Source organism: Sus scrofa, chromosome 15 (assembly GCF_054392235.1).
Source record: "Sus scrofa isolate SSC_HxYL_T2T_F1_AM1 chromosome 15, Sscrofa_HxYL_maternal_Yorkshire_Landrace_v2.0, whole genome shotgun sequence".
Lineage (NCBI taxonomy): Eukaryota > Metazoa > Chordata > Mammalia > Artiodactyla > Suidae > Sus > Sus scrofa.
Window position 1 is genome coordinate 59,389,931 of NC_139397.1, and position 14,133 is coordinate 59,404,063.

The 14,133-nt window shown below is 40.4% G+C and overlaps 1 protein-coding gene across 18 annotated transcripts in view; it reads left to right on the forward strand.

Moving 5' to 3' along the window:
- The window catches only part of STOX2 (storkhead box 2), a 215,223-nt gene that overhangs the window by 149,976 nt on the left and 51,114 nt on the right, over positions 1–14,133 (forward strand). For 3 of the 18 annotated variants that reach the window (XM_085000956.1, XM_085000968.1, XM_021075616.2), the window contains exon 1: positions 9,108–9,154. The exons of 13 other annotated variants lie outside the window; for them this stretch is intronic. The gene's annotated coding sequence lies outside the window, so the exon portion shown is untranslated. Of the gene's footprint in view, positions 1–2,485; positions 2,540–9,107; positions 9,155–14,133 lie in introns of those variants that run through there. 2 more of the 18 variants (XM_085000969.1, XM_085000961.1) reach the window with 1 other exon arrangement.

Sequence of the window (14,133 nt, forward strand, 5' to 3'; positions counted from 1 at the left end):
GAGTGAGGCCCTAAAAAAAAAATCATAAAATTTTCATTTTAAGCATGCTCTTCTCACCCTTATGGCATTTTTATTATATATGATTAATGTGCTAACTGCATTACACATATTGAATTACATTGTTATTTCATAGAAAGGGTAGCTGAAGCTGGAATTCCTGTAGCTTTTACTTCTCTAGGCAGGCTAAGGCACTTAGAAATGAATTTATTCCTATTCTTAGCACATGTTTATGGAGACACTGGGGCCTGACGGAGGTCTAGATGCTGGGGATTTGTTTGAGGATGTCTGCTGGCAAGCAGAGGGCTTTCATGGACCTACAGTTTAGCAGGAGAGAGAATTGAACTTGCAGGAAACAAAGCAGGCTGTAAGGAAATTTAGAAGCAGGGGCTCTGACCCAGGCAGGGCAGTGGTGTGGAGGGGGTTGGGCAGCAGAAAACAGTGGGGTGGCCAGTGTGGCTGGAGCTTCTGAGGGGGTGGTAGGAGGCAGGGTGGGGAGAAGATGCTGGGGCCCACAGGGTGTCATTGGCCGGTGGCCTGATGAGGCCAACTTTGTAGAAGCTCACTCTGTGCTGAGGAGATGGAAGGGCAGGCAGTAGACAGTATATCAGACCTGGTTCCTGCAAGGAGCTTTCAGTGTGCTGGGGACACCACACAAGTAAACCGACAGCTGTGCAAAGCCTAGAGAGGACTGATTTCAGGAGCTCAGGGCAGAGAGAGAGAATGGAGGCCAAGAGATGTTAGCTGGCATCCTAGTCTAATGCATCCTATGCCCCACAGTAAAGAGCTTTCAGTTTTAGTAAGAAGAGCAAAGAGGAGCAGATGAAAGTCACATCAGGAGAGTGTGTGGCCACCTGAGACACATTAGAAAGTCTCTTTTCCTTCATCATGGACAACAGGTCTGGAGCCACGGTTCACGGAAGAGGAACAGAAAGGAAAATTCCATGGCAGCCTCTGCCCAGAGATTCCCACCAGTGAGTCAGAGGAAGGTTGTCTCTCTTCCAGTTTTTAAAAAATAGGTGATGGACCATTTGCACTGTCCAGTGCTTTTGCGCTAACCCGTTTTAGTTCTTCTTCACTAAAGCGCCGTTGTTTTCTGTGAGATAAGCAACACTGGATTCCCAGCCTCGCTGTCTCAGAAAACTTCAGCACTGAAAGAATGTATTTATGAGTTTTCTCAAAAGGCAAGAGAGGGAGTGAACGGAAAATCATCCAAGTCATGCATATTTCAAAACAGGAAAACTGCTGCAGAACCCACATGTGCCTTTTTTTAAATAAGGTATTTTAATGGAGGGCTTATGATGGCTTAAAAACCATAACTCGTCCCATTTCACAAATTACCCACGATTCCTAGTGGTCTTCTGAACATCAGAATAAAGAATCTATTACTGATTTTTAACCTTTGTTCTAAAACATTATTGGAGCTTTTTCTTGGTTCCGAATTATTTGAAATTAACCATATGGTCGTTTTCAAAAGCATATATAGATCTCTTCAATACGTCGTAGTTTCCTTTTCACAAAGGTAATGTAGTTAGGGAGTTTTCTATTAAGTAACATTTTCACCACTTAAAAAATTTGCAGACTTAAAAAATTTTCAAAATAATTGGGGGTAAACCAAAGGGAATTTAAATGGCCAAGAAATAGAGGCATATTGAAAGTATCTCCAGGAGTTCCTGTTGTGACTCAGTGGCTTAAGAACCTGACTAGCATCTATGAGGATGCAGGTTTTATCCCTGGCCTCTCTCAGTGGCTTAAGGATCTGGCATTGCCATGAGAGCTGTAGCGAAGGTTGCAGATTAGCTGGCATCTGGCATTGCTGTGGCTGTGACACAGGCCAGAGGTACAGCTCCAATTCCATCCCTAGCCTTCAAACTTCTGTATGCTGCAGGTGCAGCCCTAAAAAGAAAAAAGAAAAAAAAAAGTTTCTCCATCCTAACAGTCTTAAAATCTATAGCAGTGGCTCCTGGAATGTGCAAATGGAGGACTGATTTTGTGACACTTAGGCTTGTAGAATGAAAAAAGAGTTCCATGGTCAGATTGCTTTGAGAAATACTGGATTAAACAAAGAGAAGCTATTTTCATTATGCTTAGAGCCATAAATATGCTAAGATGAGTGGTGACTTGCTCAGAGGGGGTGTAGTGTGTTTCCTAGACTGATTCAAACACAACATTTTTTAAAGTATTTTCTGGAATTTACTCTGGGGACGCTAATCTTTCTTATGGGGTGCTGAGGGGAAGTGGGGTACAGGAATGTGTTTCCTGCCCCAGGCGGCATTACATCTTCTTGGCCTTGCATTGTAAGTCCCTCTTTACTCCTCCCTCTAGAGGAAGGAGGCAGGGGCTGTCTCTTCTTCAGGTTGTTCCCCAGTGGCAAGCCCAGGACCACACTCATTGTAGGATGAGTCATAGGTGACCTGATTGAGACTTTTTTTCTGTGCTGTGTACGGTTAATGAAATGCATATTATTATTACTATATCCCTTTTACAGATGAGGAAACCAGCACCCTAGGAGTTTAGAAACTTGCCCAAAGTCACACACCTGGTAAGTGCTGGGCCCATAGTAGGTACTTGGTAAAGGTGTGACTAATGGATTGATTTCTGCCCTAGGCCTGTGCTGTTTATCACTGTTTTGTTTTATAATTTAAATTTTACTTTTACAAAGGTAATTATGTGGTTAGATTAAAAACGGAAATAATACAACTGTTGCAGTAAGTGTGTGCACACGCATGCAGGTGTGCACACACACTCCTATCTGGTACAGCCAGTCCCCGTACCTACAGGCTCTGCATCTGTAGGTTCAAACAACCACTGATAGACAATATTTGAAAAAAAATTTCCAGAAAGTTCCAAAAAGCAACTTGAATTTGCCTTGCACTAGCAGCTATTTACATAGCATTTACATTGTATTTACAACTATTTACATAGCATTTACGTTGTATTAGGCATTGCAAGTGATCTAGAAGTGATTTAAAGTATATGGGAGGAAGTACAAATGTTATATGCAAATGCTATGCCTTTTATATAAAGGACTGGAGCATCCCAGTATTTGCTATCACAGGGGTCCTGGAACCAATCTGTCATGGTTACTGAATGATGACTCTATCATGAAAAATAGCAAATCACCTGTCATCCATCCCCTATCATTTCCAATTCCCACTTCCCTTTAGACTCTTTTAGTTGTTTCTTTGGTATTCATTCAGTTTCTAAATAATGTGCTTATAATACTGTATCTTGGTTTATTAATTTTAGATTTTTTATCTAAAAAATAAAGTAAATAAAAATTTAGCTTCCTTATATATTCACTTCCCATCACCTTATCCTCCCAATGCAGTTATATAGGCATGCAAAGATAAGTAATCAGTGTTCATGTTATGATGACTATGTAACTTTTATGTTTTAAACCACCACATCTTGTATATGAGTACGTTTACTTTTTTTTGTATAACCATTTGGTTTGCCTGGAGTTGTTAATTGTCTTTATTTTTTAAGTTGCATAGAGTTTTTTATCTATTTGTCTTCAATTTTTTCTCCCAGGTATGCCATACACTCACTAGTATATTTCTCAGAGTGCTCTAGTATTTCAAATAATGTGTCCATTCCCTTATTTTCTTAGACACTTTTCTTTGGGAGCATCCTGTCCTCTTCTGTTCTGGACTGCTTTCTAGGCTGGAACGCCTGTTAACTGGGAGTTTTCTTCTCACCATTCCTTGTTAGATCCACTGGTTTCCAGGCTCCATGTCTTCCTGTTCCTTGATTTGCCTCCTTATTTGGCTGAGCCACGTCCCTAGAAGCCTGCTGGGAATATTAGTTTTAGGGGTTTGGGGGAGGGCTCTGTGCCTTGTCTCTATTTCTTTAGTTTGCTTTCTAGTTTTTGTTGTGTTTTGATCTCTAGAAGCACTGTGATGTGGTTTTGAATTTCTGAGGAGAGGGGTTCTCCTCTGTCAGACCCTCCTGAAGAGAGAACTGAAGGGGCTACAGTGTTTTTTACCTTGGAGTAGACAGTTTTCCCAGAAGCATCTTCCAGTCTCTAGACTGGCTGCCAGCATTCTAGTAGCTGAGGTATGTCACTGTGCACATCAGCCCATTTTATTCAGTATCTTTTTATCCCCCTCAACTGTGCCTGGGGTCCCTAAGTCAAATAGCTATCTGGGGAGTTCCCACTGTAGCTCAACAGGCAGCGTGGGTTCATTCTCCAGCCTGGCACAATAGGTTAAGGGTCCTGCATTGCTGTAGCTGTGATGTAGGTTACTGCTGTGGCTTGGGTTCAATCCCTGGCCTGGGAACTTCCATATGCTGTGGGCATGGCCATTAGCGAAACAAAACAAAACAAAAGGCTATAATGGTTTGACTTCTCCAGAATGTAAAATTTTTGTTGTCTGCCAAGGTCGAGTGGTAGCTCTATTTGATAGAGAAGTGAGGCTGAGTGCCCAAGTGTTCTTTATAAGGTTTTGCAAAGAATAGTCCTTTTTTAAGTCTGTTTCGTACCTCACCTTAAGCAATACCTGCATTCCAGGGACATACCAGGTTTCTTTTCCCTCTCTAGCTTTTAACTTATTTCTTGTAACATAAAAGTGATAAAATAGATGATATGAACACCAGTATATTCTTCACCTAGATTTACTAATTGTTGACATTTTGCCACATTTCTTCTATCTGTCCATCCATCCATCCGTCCACCCATCCAGCTATTGTGAATCCACCTTATGTACCATTAGAGAGTCATTGCAAATATCATGACACTTTACCCATAAATTATTTCATCTCCCAAGAACAAGGATGTTCTTTTTCATAGTGAAACTAGAATTATCAAATTCAAAAGTGAATCATTGCTGTAAACTCTTATCTGGTGTACAGTTCATAAATGTCTCCTATTATCCTAATAATGTTCTCTATAGCTGTTTTTTAATCTTATTTTTGAATTCTAAGCTCTCATCAGTCATCATTTGTGCATTTAGTGGCATGTCTTCAGTCTTTTAATCTAGAAGAGTTTTCTACCTCCCTTTTGGCTTTTAAGACATTATAGGTTGGTGGTGTTGCAGAGTGTTCCTCAATTTGAGTTTGCCTGATTATTGCTTTATGATTAATTTAGATTAAACATCTTTGGGGGGGTGTAGTACTTCATGGGTTGTGTTGTGTTTTTCAGTGTATGGCATTAGGTGGCACGCTGGCTCTTTGTCTCACTGATGATGCCCATTTTGATCATTTGGTTACAGTGGTGTCAGCTTGGCTTGTCCTTTGTTTTTTCCTCTTTGTAATTAAATATTTGTTGGTATTCTGAGACTACATGAATCTCCAACACTCTTTTACTTTATGGCTTTATGGGCATCAATAGTTTTTGCATGTATCACTTTTATTACACTGATGGTTACAAATGCAAATTCTAGTTCTATAATTTCTTCTAAAGTTATGAATTGGCATTCACTTGTGTTTTTTTAAGAACTATCCTTTTCTGCACATCTTGTAATTTTTTTAAAAAATTCTTATTTATAGTTGATTTACAGTGTTCTATCAATTTCTGCTGTACAGCAAAGTTACCCAGTCATACACACACACACATATTCTTTTTCTCATATTGTCTTCTATCATATTCTATCACAAGTGATTGGATGTAGTTCCCTGTGCTATACAGCAGGAACTCATTGCTTATCCATTCTAAATATAATAGTTTGCTTCTATTAACCCCAAAATCCCAGTTCATCCCCCTCCCCGCCTTGGCAACCACAAGTCTGTTCTCCATGTCTGTGAGACTGTTTCTGTTCTGTAGATGGGTTTGTCTGTGCCATATTTTAGATTCTGCATATAAGTAATATCATATGGTATTTGTCTTTCTCTTTCTGACTTAACTTCACTTAGTATGAGAATCTCTAGTTGCATTCACATTGCTGCAAATGGCATTATTTTGTAATTTTTTATGGCTGAGTAGTATTCCATTATGTATATGTACCTTATCTTTTTTTTTTTCTTTTTCTTTTTAGGGCTGCACCTACAGCATATGGAAGTTCCCAGGCCAGGGGTCAAATTGGAGCTACAGCTGCTGGCCTACACCAAGGCCACAGCATGCCATATCTGAGCCATGTCTGAGATCACACCACAGCTCACGGCAATGCCAGATCCCCAACTGACTGAGGGAGGTCAGGGATTGAACCTGAATCCTCATGAATCCTCAGACTCGTTTCCACTGAGCCACAACGGGAACTCCATGTACCACATCTTCTTAATCCATTTCTCTGTGATGGACCTTTGGGTCGTCTCCATCTCTTGGCTATTGTGAATAGTGCTGCAATGAACATAGGAGCACGTGTATCTTTTTGAATGAAAGTTTTGTCCTGAATATATGTCCAGGAGTGGGATTGCTGGATCACATGGTAGTTCTGTATTTAGTTTTCTGAGGAACCTCCATACTGTTTTCCATAGTGGTTGTACCAGTTTACATTCCTACCAGCAGCATAGGAGGGTTCTGTTTTTGTTTGTTTGTTTGTTTGTTTGTTTTAACGGTGAACTCATGGATTCTTTTTTTATTCAATGTGTTATAGTCTTGCATACATGCTATTCGATGCTCAATTTGTTCCCTATTTAGCTGTGGAAAACCCTTCAATCTGGTCCCTGAGTCTTCTAAGGTGGTCCTCATCAGTTTTTGACCCTTTTCTTGCTTTCTGGCACAAAAAGATGTTCCTGGTACACTTAAGCTTTTCCTGCCTCAGATCTGGAGTCAATCATTTCTCCTTTTTACCTTTAGTGGGGAATAGTACTTAAAACCCAATATCAGGAGTTCCTGTTGTGGTGCAGTGGGATGCAGGTTTGATCCCTGGCCTTGCTCAGTGGGCTAAGGATCCAGCGTTGCTGTGAACTGTGGTGTAGGTTACAGACATGGATTGGATCCCATATTACTGTGGCTGTGGTATAGGCCGGCAGCTGTAGCTCCAATTCGACCTCTAGCCTGGGAACTTCCATATACTGCATGTGCGGCCCTAAAATGCAAAAATATAATGAAACAAGTGAAATGAAGTGAAATGAAAAAATAAAACCCAAGATCATGAAGAGCAGGTGGGCTCATTGCTACTGGGGTAGCATTACTTCTAGAGATTTTCAGTGGACAGAGCTAGGAGAAGAAACACACACACACACACACACACACACACACACACACACACACACACCCCACAGAGCTCTTTCTCTCCTTTCCCCCGTGCATATTTGTGTATTCCTTCTCACACAATATATTTACAAATTTTCTCAGTCTCACCATACACACAAAGTTGTTTCAGAATCACGACACCCACACCACCATCCGTGGTTTGCTTTTCCTCTTGTATTATATTTAAACTTTCTTCACTCTCTTTATTCATCTACCTCTCATCCATCTGCTTGTCCAGCTTCCAAAATTATTTGAGGACTTCATCTGCTTTCGTCTTCTCACTCATTCTCTTCTTTTTTATTCCTCTTGCTGTCATTTTAGTGGGAGTCGGGAGCTGCTGTTTACAGTCTACCATGTTTAACCCAGAGCCTCATCATAGATGTCCCATCTGTTGGTTACTTAGAGCTAGAAGTCAGGGAAAAACGAAACAATATTTACCTTTGATACCCAGAATGGCTCTGCCAGTCATCCCTCCTCATGTTCCCAGCAGCTGGCATTCTTCCCGCATCCCTCCCAGACAAATTAGAATTCTCTGCGGCTTGTTTGAGGTTTCTCTTTCTAACCATCTCAGTGGGTGGGACTTCTTTTCCGTGGTAATTGTCGGTAGACCTGAAAATTCAGAGATGTGGGCAGTACTGGAGAAGGTATGGCCTGCCTGTCTGATTCTGGGCTTCCTGGTGCTTGTGGGCTGAATGCTCTAAGTCAGGCAGTGCTGGATGACTTCAGACAGAGAAATGAGGAGACCTGCCTGGCAGGAAGCAGAAAATCAAGCCCCCTCTCTAGGCCTGATGCTGGTATCTCAATTTTTCCATTTAATTGAAATTAGTGCAGACTTTTCCTATAAACTATAACCCTTGGGTTTTCAAAACCACTTTCATGTGTATTATCTCTGCTTCTTCACAATGAACGTAGTTTCACATTTTAATGTTCTTTCTACTTGATTAAATATGTTAAGTGGAGCACTGAAATAGCAAGGGAAATTTTTTACCGTAGAATCCTTAGAATGCTTTTGGCATCAGCCCTAGTGATGAGGCGTAACTGGCGATATAAGGAGAGTTTTTAAAAGGCTGTCTGTGTGAGGAACCATCATCTCTGAGTTTGGGAGGTTTAATTTATGTCTCTGAGCTTTGGTAAACAAAAGCTGGCATTTTTCTTTCCATGGGTTTTCAACTGCAGAACTGCTGTTTTTATCCTGCCCCAGCAGTGGTACGTTTTGGGGGTCAAATCTAAAACATATGGCAGGTTCTCAGGCTTGCTTTTTGCTGAAAACCTCTTCTGGCACTTGCCATATTGGCAGTTTTTTACAGGATATTTTCCTCTGTGCTATATTTATTTATTTACCCTGCTTGCATTGTGGAATTATGGGTAAAAGGCTGCTTTAAATCAGAATCATGTTAAATTAAAACTATATATATATTTTAAGAACATTTTTGACCAAGGATAATGCGCGCATCTCAACATAAATCATCTTTGCAGAATTGGCTTGTCTTTTTCGAAACAGAAAGACCATCCTATGCGATGTACACGGTTCGGTTTTGCTTTTGCTGCAGACTAGGTTTAGCGACAAATTCCATCTGGCTGAAGCTACATGCAGTCTCTCTATTGATTGGTTATATTGGGACTTCATGGGAGTGTCCTTCAAATCGCTTTTCCCAGCATTTTTAAAAGCTCCATGGGGGTGGGGGGGGGTGGGAGAGGGGAGAGGAGAAAAAAGGACCCTGCATTGTTTCAGTTTGCATCCAACATGCAAAAACATAGTCCTAAATTTTTAATTAGCTAAGTGAGTGGTGAAAAGGGAAAGTAATATAACAAGGCTCGGTGAGCAGCTGGGATGTGTTGCCATGACGACAAGTTCAGCAGGCTGCCAGCGAGCATGTCAATGGGTAATATTGGGAGAGGGCTTTGAAACAGTGCCTGCTAGCCACAATGTGATTGGTCACGCCTCTGTTGTCTTTGTGTGAACCAGGGAATGCTGGGTAAGACCTACAGTGAATGCTCAGCTTGTCTCAAGGCTGCAATGAGGTAATGCTTCTGAATCTTTGGGGTTTATGAGCTCCTGCCTCCAAAAGACTGCAGTCTCGAGTGTTTTCATTCCTATTTGCGTTCATTACTGACTACAACATGTTAAGAAGTTTTACAGCTGCTTTTATTCATTCTTTTATATGTGCATGTGTATATTATAGATAACTTACCACGTGGGTATGTTGCCTATAGAATCTCAAGCGTATTCTAAAAAAAGAGATAACCCTCCATATTAGTCATTCTGCTTAGAGTCAACATTTCTTTTGATTGCTGGCATCAGTGGCCATATCTACTGATGGATAAATGATGTATTAAAGGGCATTTGTGTTGGGTAAGCAAACTTGTTCCTTTCTAGAGACTATTTTGATGTTGATTACTTTTAAAAGTCTTTTATTTATGATAAATCTTTTAGTAAATATAAAGGCGCTTGTAAAGAATGTTGGTTTTGCTTGGTCAGGGAGGTGAAGTTCCTTTTAGATTTCTTGAAGTTGGCTGGTTTATATCCTAATATTGATCTTATGTAGTTTTTTTTTTAATTAATTGAACATAATACCTGACTGTTTCACAGTGATAAGCCGAACAATGGTTTAACAGTTGAAACTTAAAGCTCTAAAGGGAAGCCGAATTTATGGATGCAGAAGATCTAGAACTGTTTATGGCCGGTCTGTGAAGCAAATACATCAAGGTGCTGATATGACAGAGACCATGAGCTAAAATCCTAAGCCCTAACTCCAGCCCTCGATGATGCTATGACTTGGATTCTCGCCAGGGTTTTTTCGAGTGATTAGAGGATGTTTTATCACATCCGTACACAGTAACCTAGTGGCCTGGAGAGGTTAGGGCTGTGTCTCCAGATGCCATAGGTATAGCAAGGGGGAAGCCAAGTGGACGACCTGGTCCATCTTGTCACAAATGGAAAGCAGGGGAAGCTGGCTTGTGGACAGAACTCATTCAGCTGTCATATTGCCACCCTGCTGTATTTACCTCACAAAGAGTTCATAAAAATTTATAAGCCTTTAAATGGATTTTAAAAAAAAGAGTAAAAACACCTTAACGTAACAAATGGTTTCTGCTGCTACATAATGCAGTGAACTCTGCCAGCTACCTTGCTTTATTTGAGGTCAGGCCACGGGCATGTGGTTGAAACCGGATAATTCTGCAGCCCAGCCATCACAGTTCACGGAATCCGAGGCCATGCAGCAGGAGCCAGGATCTGGTCTTGCTGCAAACCACGCTTTCCTTCGTTCTTTTAACGAATTGACAGCCGGCTTTAATTTTACTCATCTGTGTGGTTTCTCAGCCTTTGTTTACAAAGACTAGTAAACAAAGACTTCTTATAAATAGAGCCAAGGATAAATAAATGTGATAGTATATCTAGGTTTTAAATAATTTGGTTCAAAATACTTGCAGTGCCAATAGGATCCTGGGTTGTGACTTTTCACCAACATGTTGATTCTGTCTAGTGGCACAAATGCCTGGGGCCAAACAGCCTGCACTTACTCCATAAATGAGGAGGCCCTGGAAGAAGGCCAGAGTCCTTTGTCTAAAACAAAGCAGGATGCAGTGACCCCGTCAGGCACGCTAGAAAAATCCACCTGTTGATAGGATAGGTACTTTTTCTCTAAGAAAAATTTGATATTCTGTTACCTTCATTTCTTTGGGGATAAGTCACTTGTGTGACTTCAAATCTCCGGCATGCCTTGCTAATTTGAACAGTTTTCTGATTTATTTATGATTCCAAGTTTTCCTAGAATCAGATACTCTGTAATACAGTCCAATTGTTACTGGCAGGATTTGTTACCTTCGTTATCTTTTGGGCCATAAGAGATCCTTACTTTAAAATTTGGAAATCCTGTTTATTAATCCTCTGAGAAGGCTTTTCTATGCTGACTTGTTTCCCTTCATCAAGGAGTAACATTCGAATCTCTTTTATGTAGGTGATTGAGTCTGTCTCTGTGGATCAGATTACGATATTGCAAAACCTTCATTATTAAGTCATTTTAGAGCCTTTACCATGCAAAATTAACATGTTAAAGATGAAATGAAACTTGCTGTTTAATTTACTGTTTCACAGTCTTTTTATACTAGTTCGAAAGCCCTCTTGAAGAGGAGGCATGGCAAGTCCCAATGAACTTGAGTCATTATATCCTGTGACAGGCTCCACAGTAAATGACTTCTGATTGATGTGAAGCCTGATGCTTAGAGACTAATGACAGATACAGTATTGCAGGGCCTCGCTTGCATCCCTACTATTATCAAATGAAGCTAGGGGCTTAGCAGAGGGCTGGGCTCAAAAATAACGTGTCATTGATAATACCAATGGTTTGTAACGTTTTCAAAAATACAACCCTGGGGACGGGGAAAAGGTACTTTTAGATAACTCTAGGGATTCAAGAGATTTAAAAATTACTTTTCTTTAAAATTTCGCTCTTTACCAACAAATCACAAACCCACCATAGTTATAAAGTAGAGTTTATTGACCAGTAGAAGCAAGAGTTTTTGCAAGAAAAGCAAAACTTTAAAAGAAGGAGAACAAAATTAAGGGCTCTGGAAGGTAGAATATCACGTCTTAAGGCTTTGGAATTAGACAAAATCCTAATTGTTCTACATTCCTTCAGTGTGACTTTTGGTCACTTATCCCCTAACTTATCCTCTAAGTTGATCCTTCTCCCCTGTTCTCCAGTCACAAGAGTCACTGCCTCCCAGGGGTGGGAGTGAGGGGGGCCCATGCACACATCCAGATCTTGATTCTAAGGGAAATTCTTTCAAATGGAAACAAAAGGAGAAGGGAGTAACTTATCCCCAACTGAGAAAAACGTGGTCTCTGTTCTCATGGACTTTGCGATGACATCAAAAACCTTGCATTTGTTGCATTTGTATAACTTTAACTTCATTAATAGAGTTCCATTAAAATAATTGTAAGTGGCACGCATCTTGTAATAGGAAACTCAGTGTCGCGTGTTCATTTCATCCATTTAGAAATGTTGCAGTTCTAATACGATAAAAATAAAACCTTGCCAATTCACAGTATGCTAATTCAGTATGTTAATAATTGAAACAGGGACTGGTATGAAATGTGCTTCTCCTCCATTCATGAGGACAGGGTTTTCTAGTTGAGTTAACAGTGCTGAAAGATATACAGGGGAGAGGACCTGCTTTAGAGAATAATCATGGCAAGTCACTTCTGTTCTTCAGGTGGATTATTAAGTCATATTCAACGTCATGTTTAGAAAGGGCTACTTTTCAGATCTTTTGTGTAATTTGCCTGTTTGAGTGGTTTTAATATGTCAAATCCTTTTGTATTTGGAACTATTATTATTTAGGTGGACTACACGGTAAAGTTGTATGTAATATATATAATGCCTAATGCTGGAATAGCAAATGCTGCCTTTCTCGGTTACTGTGTGTTTATCTTAGCATCCATGAGTTGATCACTTACTTGGAGGTGGGCAGTACCATGTCTTTATTTTCCTCTTGTCCTCATAGTACCTCACTAGTGCTAAGTATAAAGTAGGTGCTGATACATATATTTTATTGGGTTGTTAAAAACAATTGGTAGGTTTTTATGTGGAAAAGTTACTCTTGACCTCAGACTCAGGAAGTGGAAGGGTTCTCTGGAATCTTAGGTAGGTTGCCAGTTGAATTTCCTTATCATCGACTTGTTTCTCATCTATACCTAGTTCTTCCTTCAGTCACCATAAAAGTCTTATATTCTTGAAATTTGACATTTCAACGAGAGAAAGCATTGTGGTTGACTTTAAATGGAAGCAGTTATAGGGTATATGTGAATCTTTTAGCCACTCATTGCTTCCTAAGTTTCAGGATTTTCTTGGTGAGGGGGGATGAGGAATGGTGACAAGTGTAAAGGTTTGGAATACTGGACAGAACCCCATTTAAATAAATGGAAGTACTACTTACTTATTGGGAAACATAGAACAAATTACTTAGTCCTAGGTCTTTAAATGAGGATTATTCCTAATCATAGGCTTGTGTTAACTAAGGTTGTCTGCATAAGTGCCTCCTGTAATAACACCTGCCATGTAGTAGCTGCTCAATAAATGCCAATACTCTTTATCTCCTGTTGGCATTTAATTACTCCAGTGACCAAATCTCTTAGTCTTACTGGGTTATCTTCCCTTCTGGGATCGAAGAAAAAGGATTTGTACTTCAACTCTGATATTCTAGAAGGATGTCTTTCTTATATGATAAGAAATTGTTATCACTTGTGTTTAGGTACTGTCCACTGGAAATTAGGGATGTTGTTGATAGGTAGAGCATTTGATATTGATTGCCTCCCTATTTTCAAGTGGTTGAGAGCAGGCATATTTGATAAATATAAGAGCATCAGACAGGAAGTGTATTCTAGTAGTTGTGCTTAAGGTGGGTGAAAGAAACCAGCAAGAGCCTTTTCCAGTGATCCAACAAAGCAGAGATCTGGCTTTCAGCAAAGCAGAAGAGAAAGAACAGACTTAGAGACATCCAGACATTGAGTAGACTGGCTTTATTGACTCTTTAGATTATGGCTCAGGGGCAATGGTCAGTGAAGAGAAGTCAGGGATCTTACATTCATGGGTCACGTGCCCCCATTGACAGTGGTGCTATAATGCAGACTAGGAGAGACCAGAAGTAGCAAGATTTATGGGAAAGATCATACACTGAGTTTTGGACCTGTGGAGTTGGAGGCACTGGGGACATCTAGATGGAGTTGTCTGCTAAGGAGAGAGAGAGAGAAAGAGAGTTGGGAGGTCAGGGGAGAGGTTTAGGACAAGAGAGTGATGTCTGGCCCCTATCACTTCTGTCTACCTGAGGCTTACAACCGGGAGAGTGGGAGGGGTCCGTCTTTTGGAGATGTAGCTGTCGAAGAGAAGAGGCAGAAAGTTGTGCACTCCTTTCTAGAAGCAGCCAAAGGAAACTCAGCCCCTAGATGTGAATTGAGAATCCAGATTTCCTTTTAATGACTTACACATGACTGGTTTCCC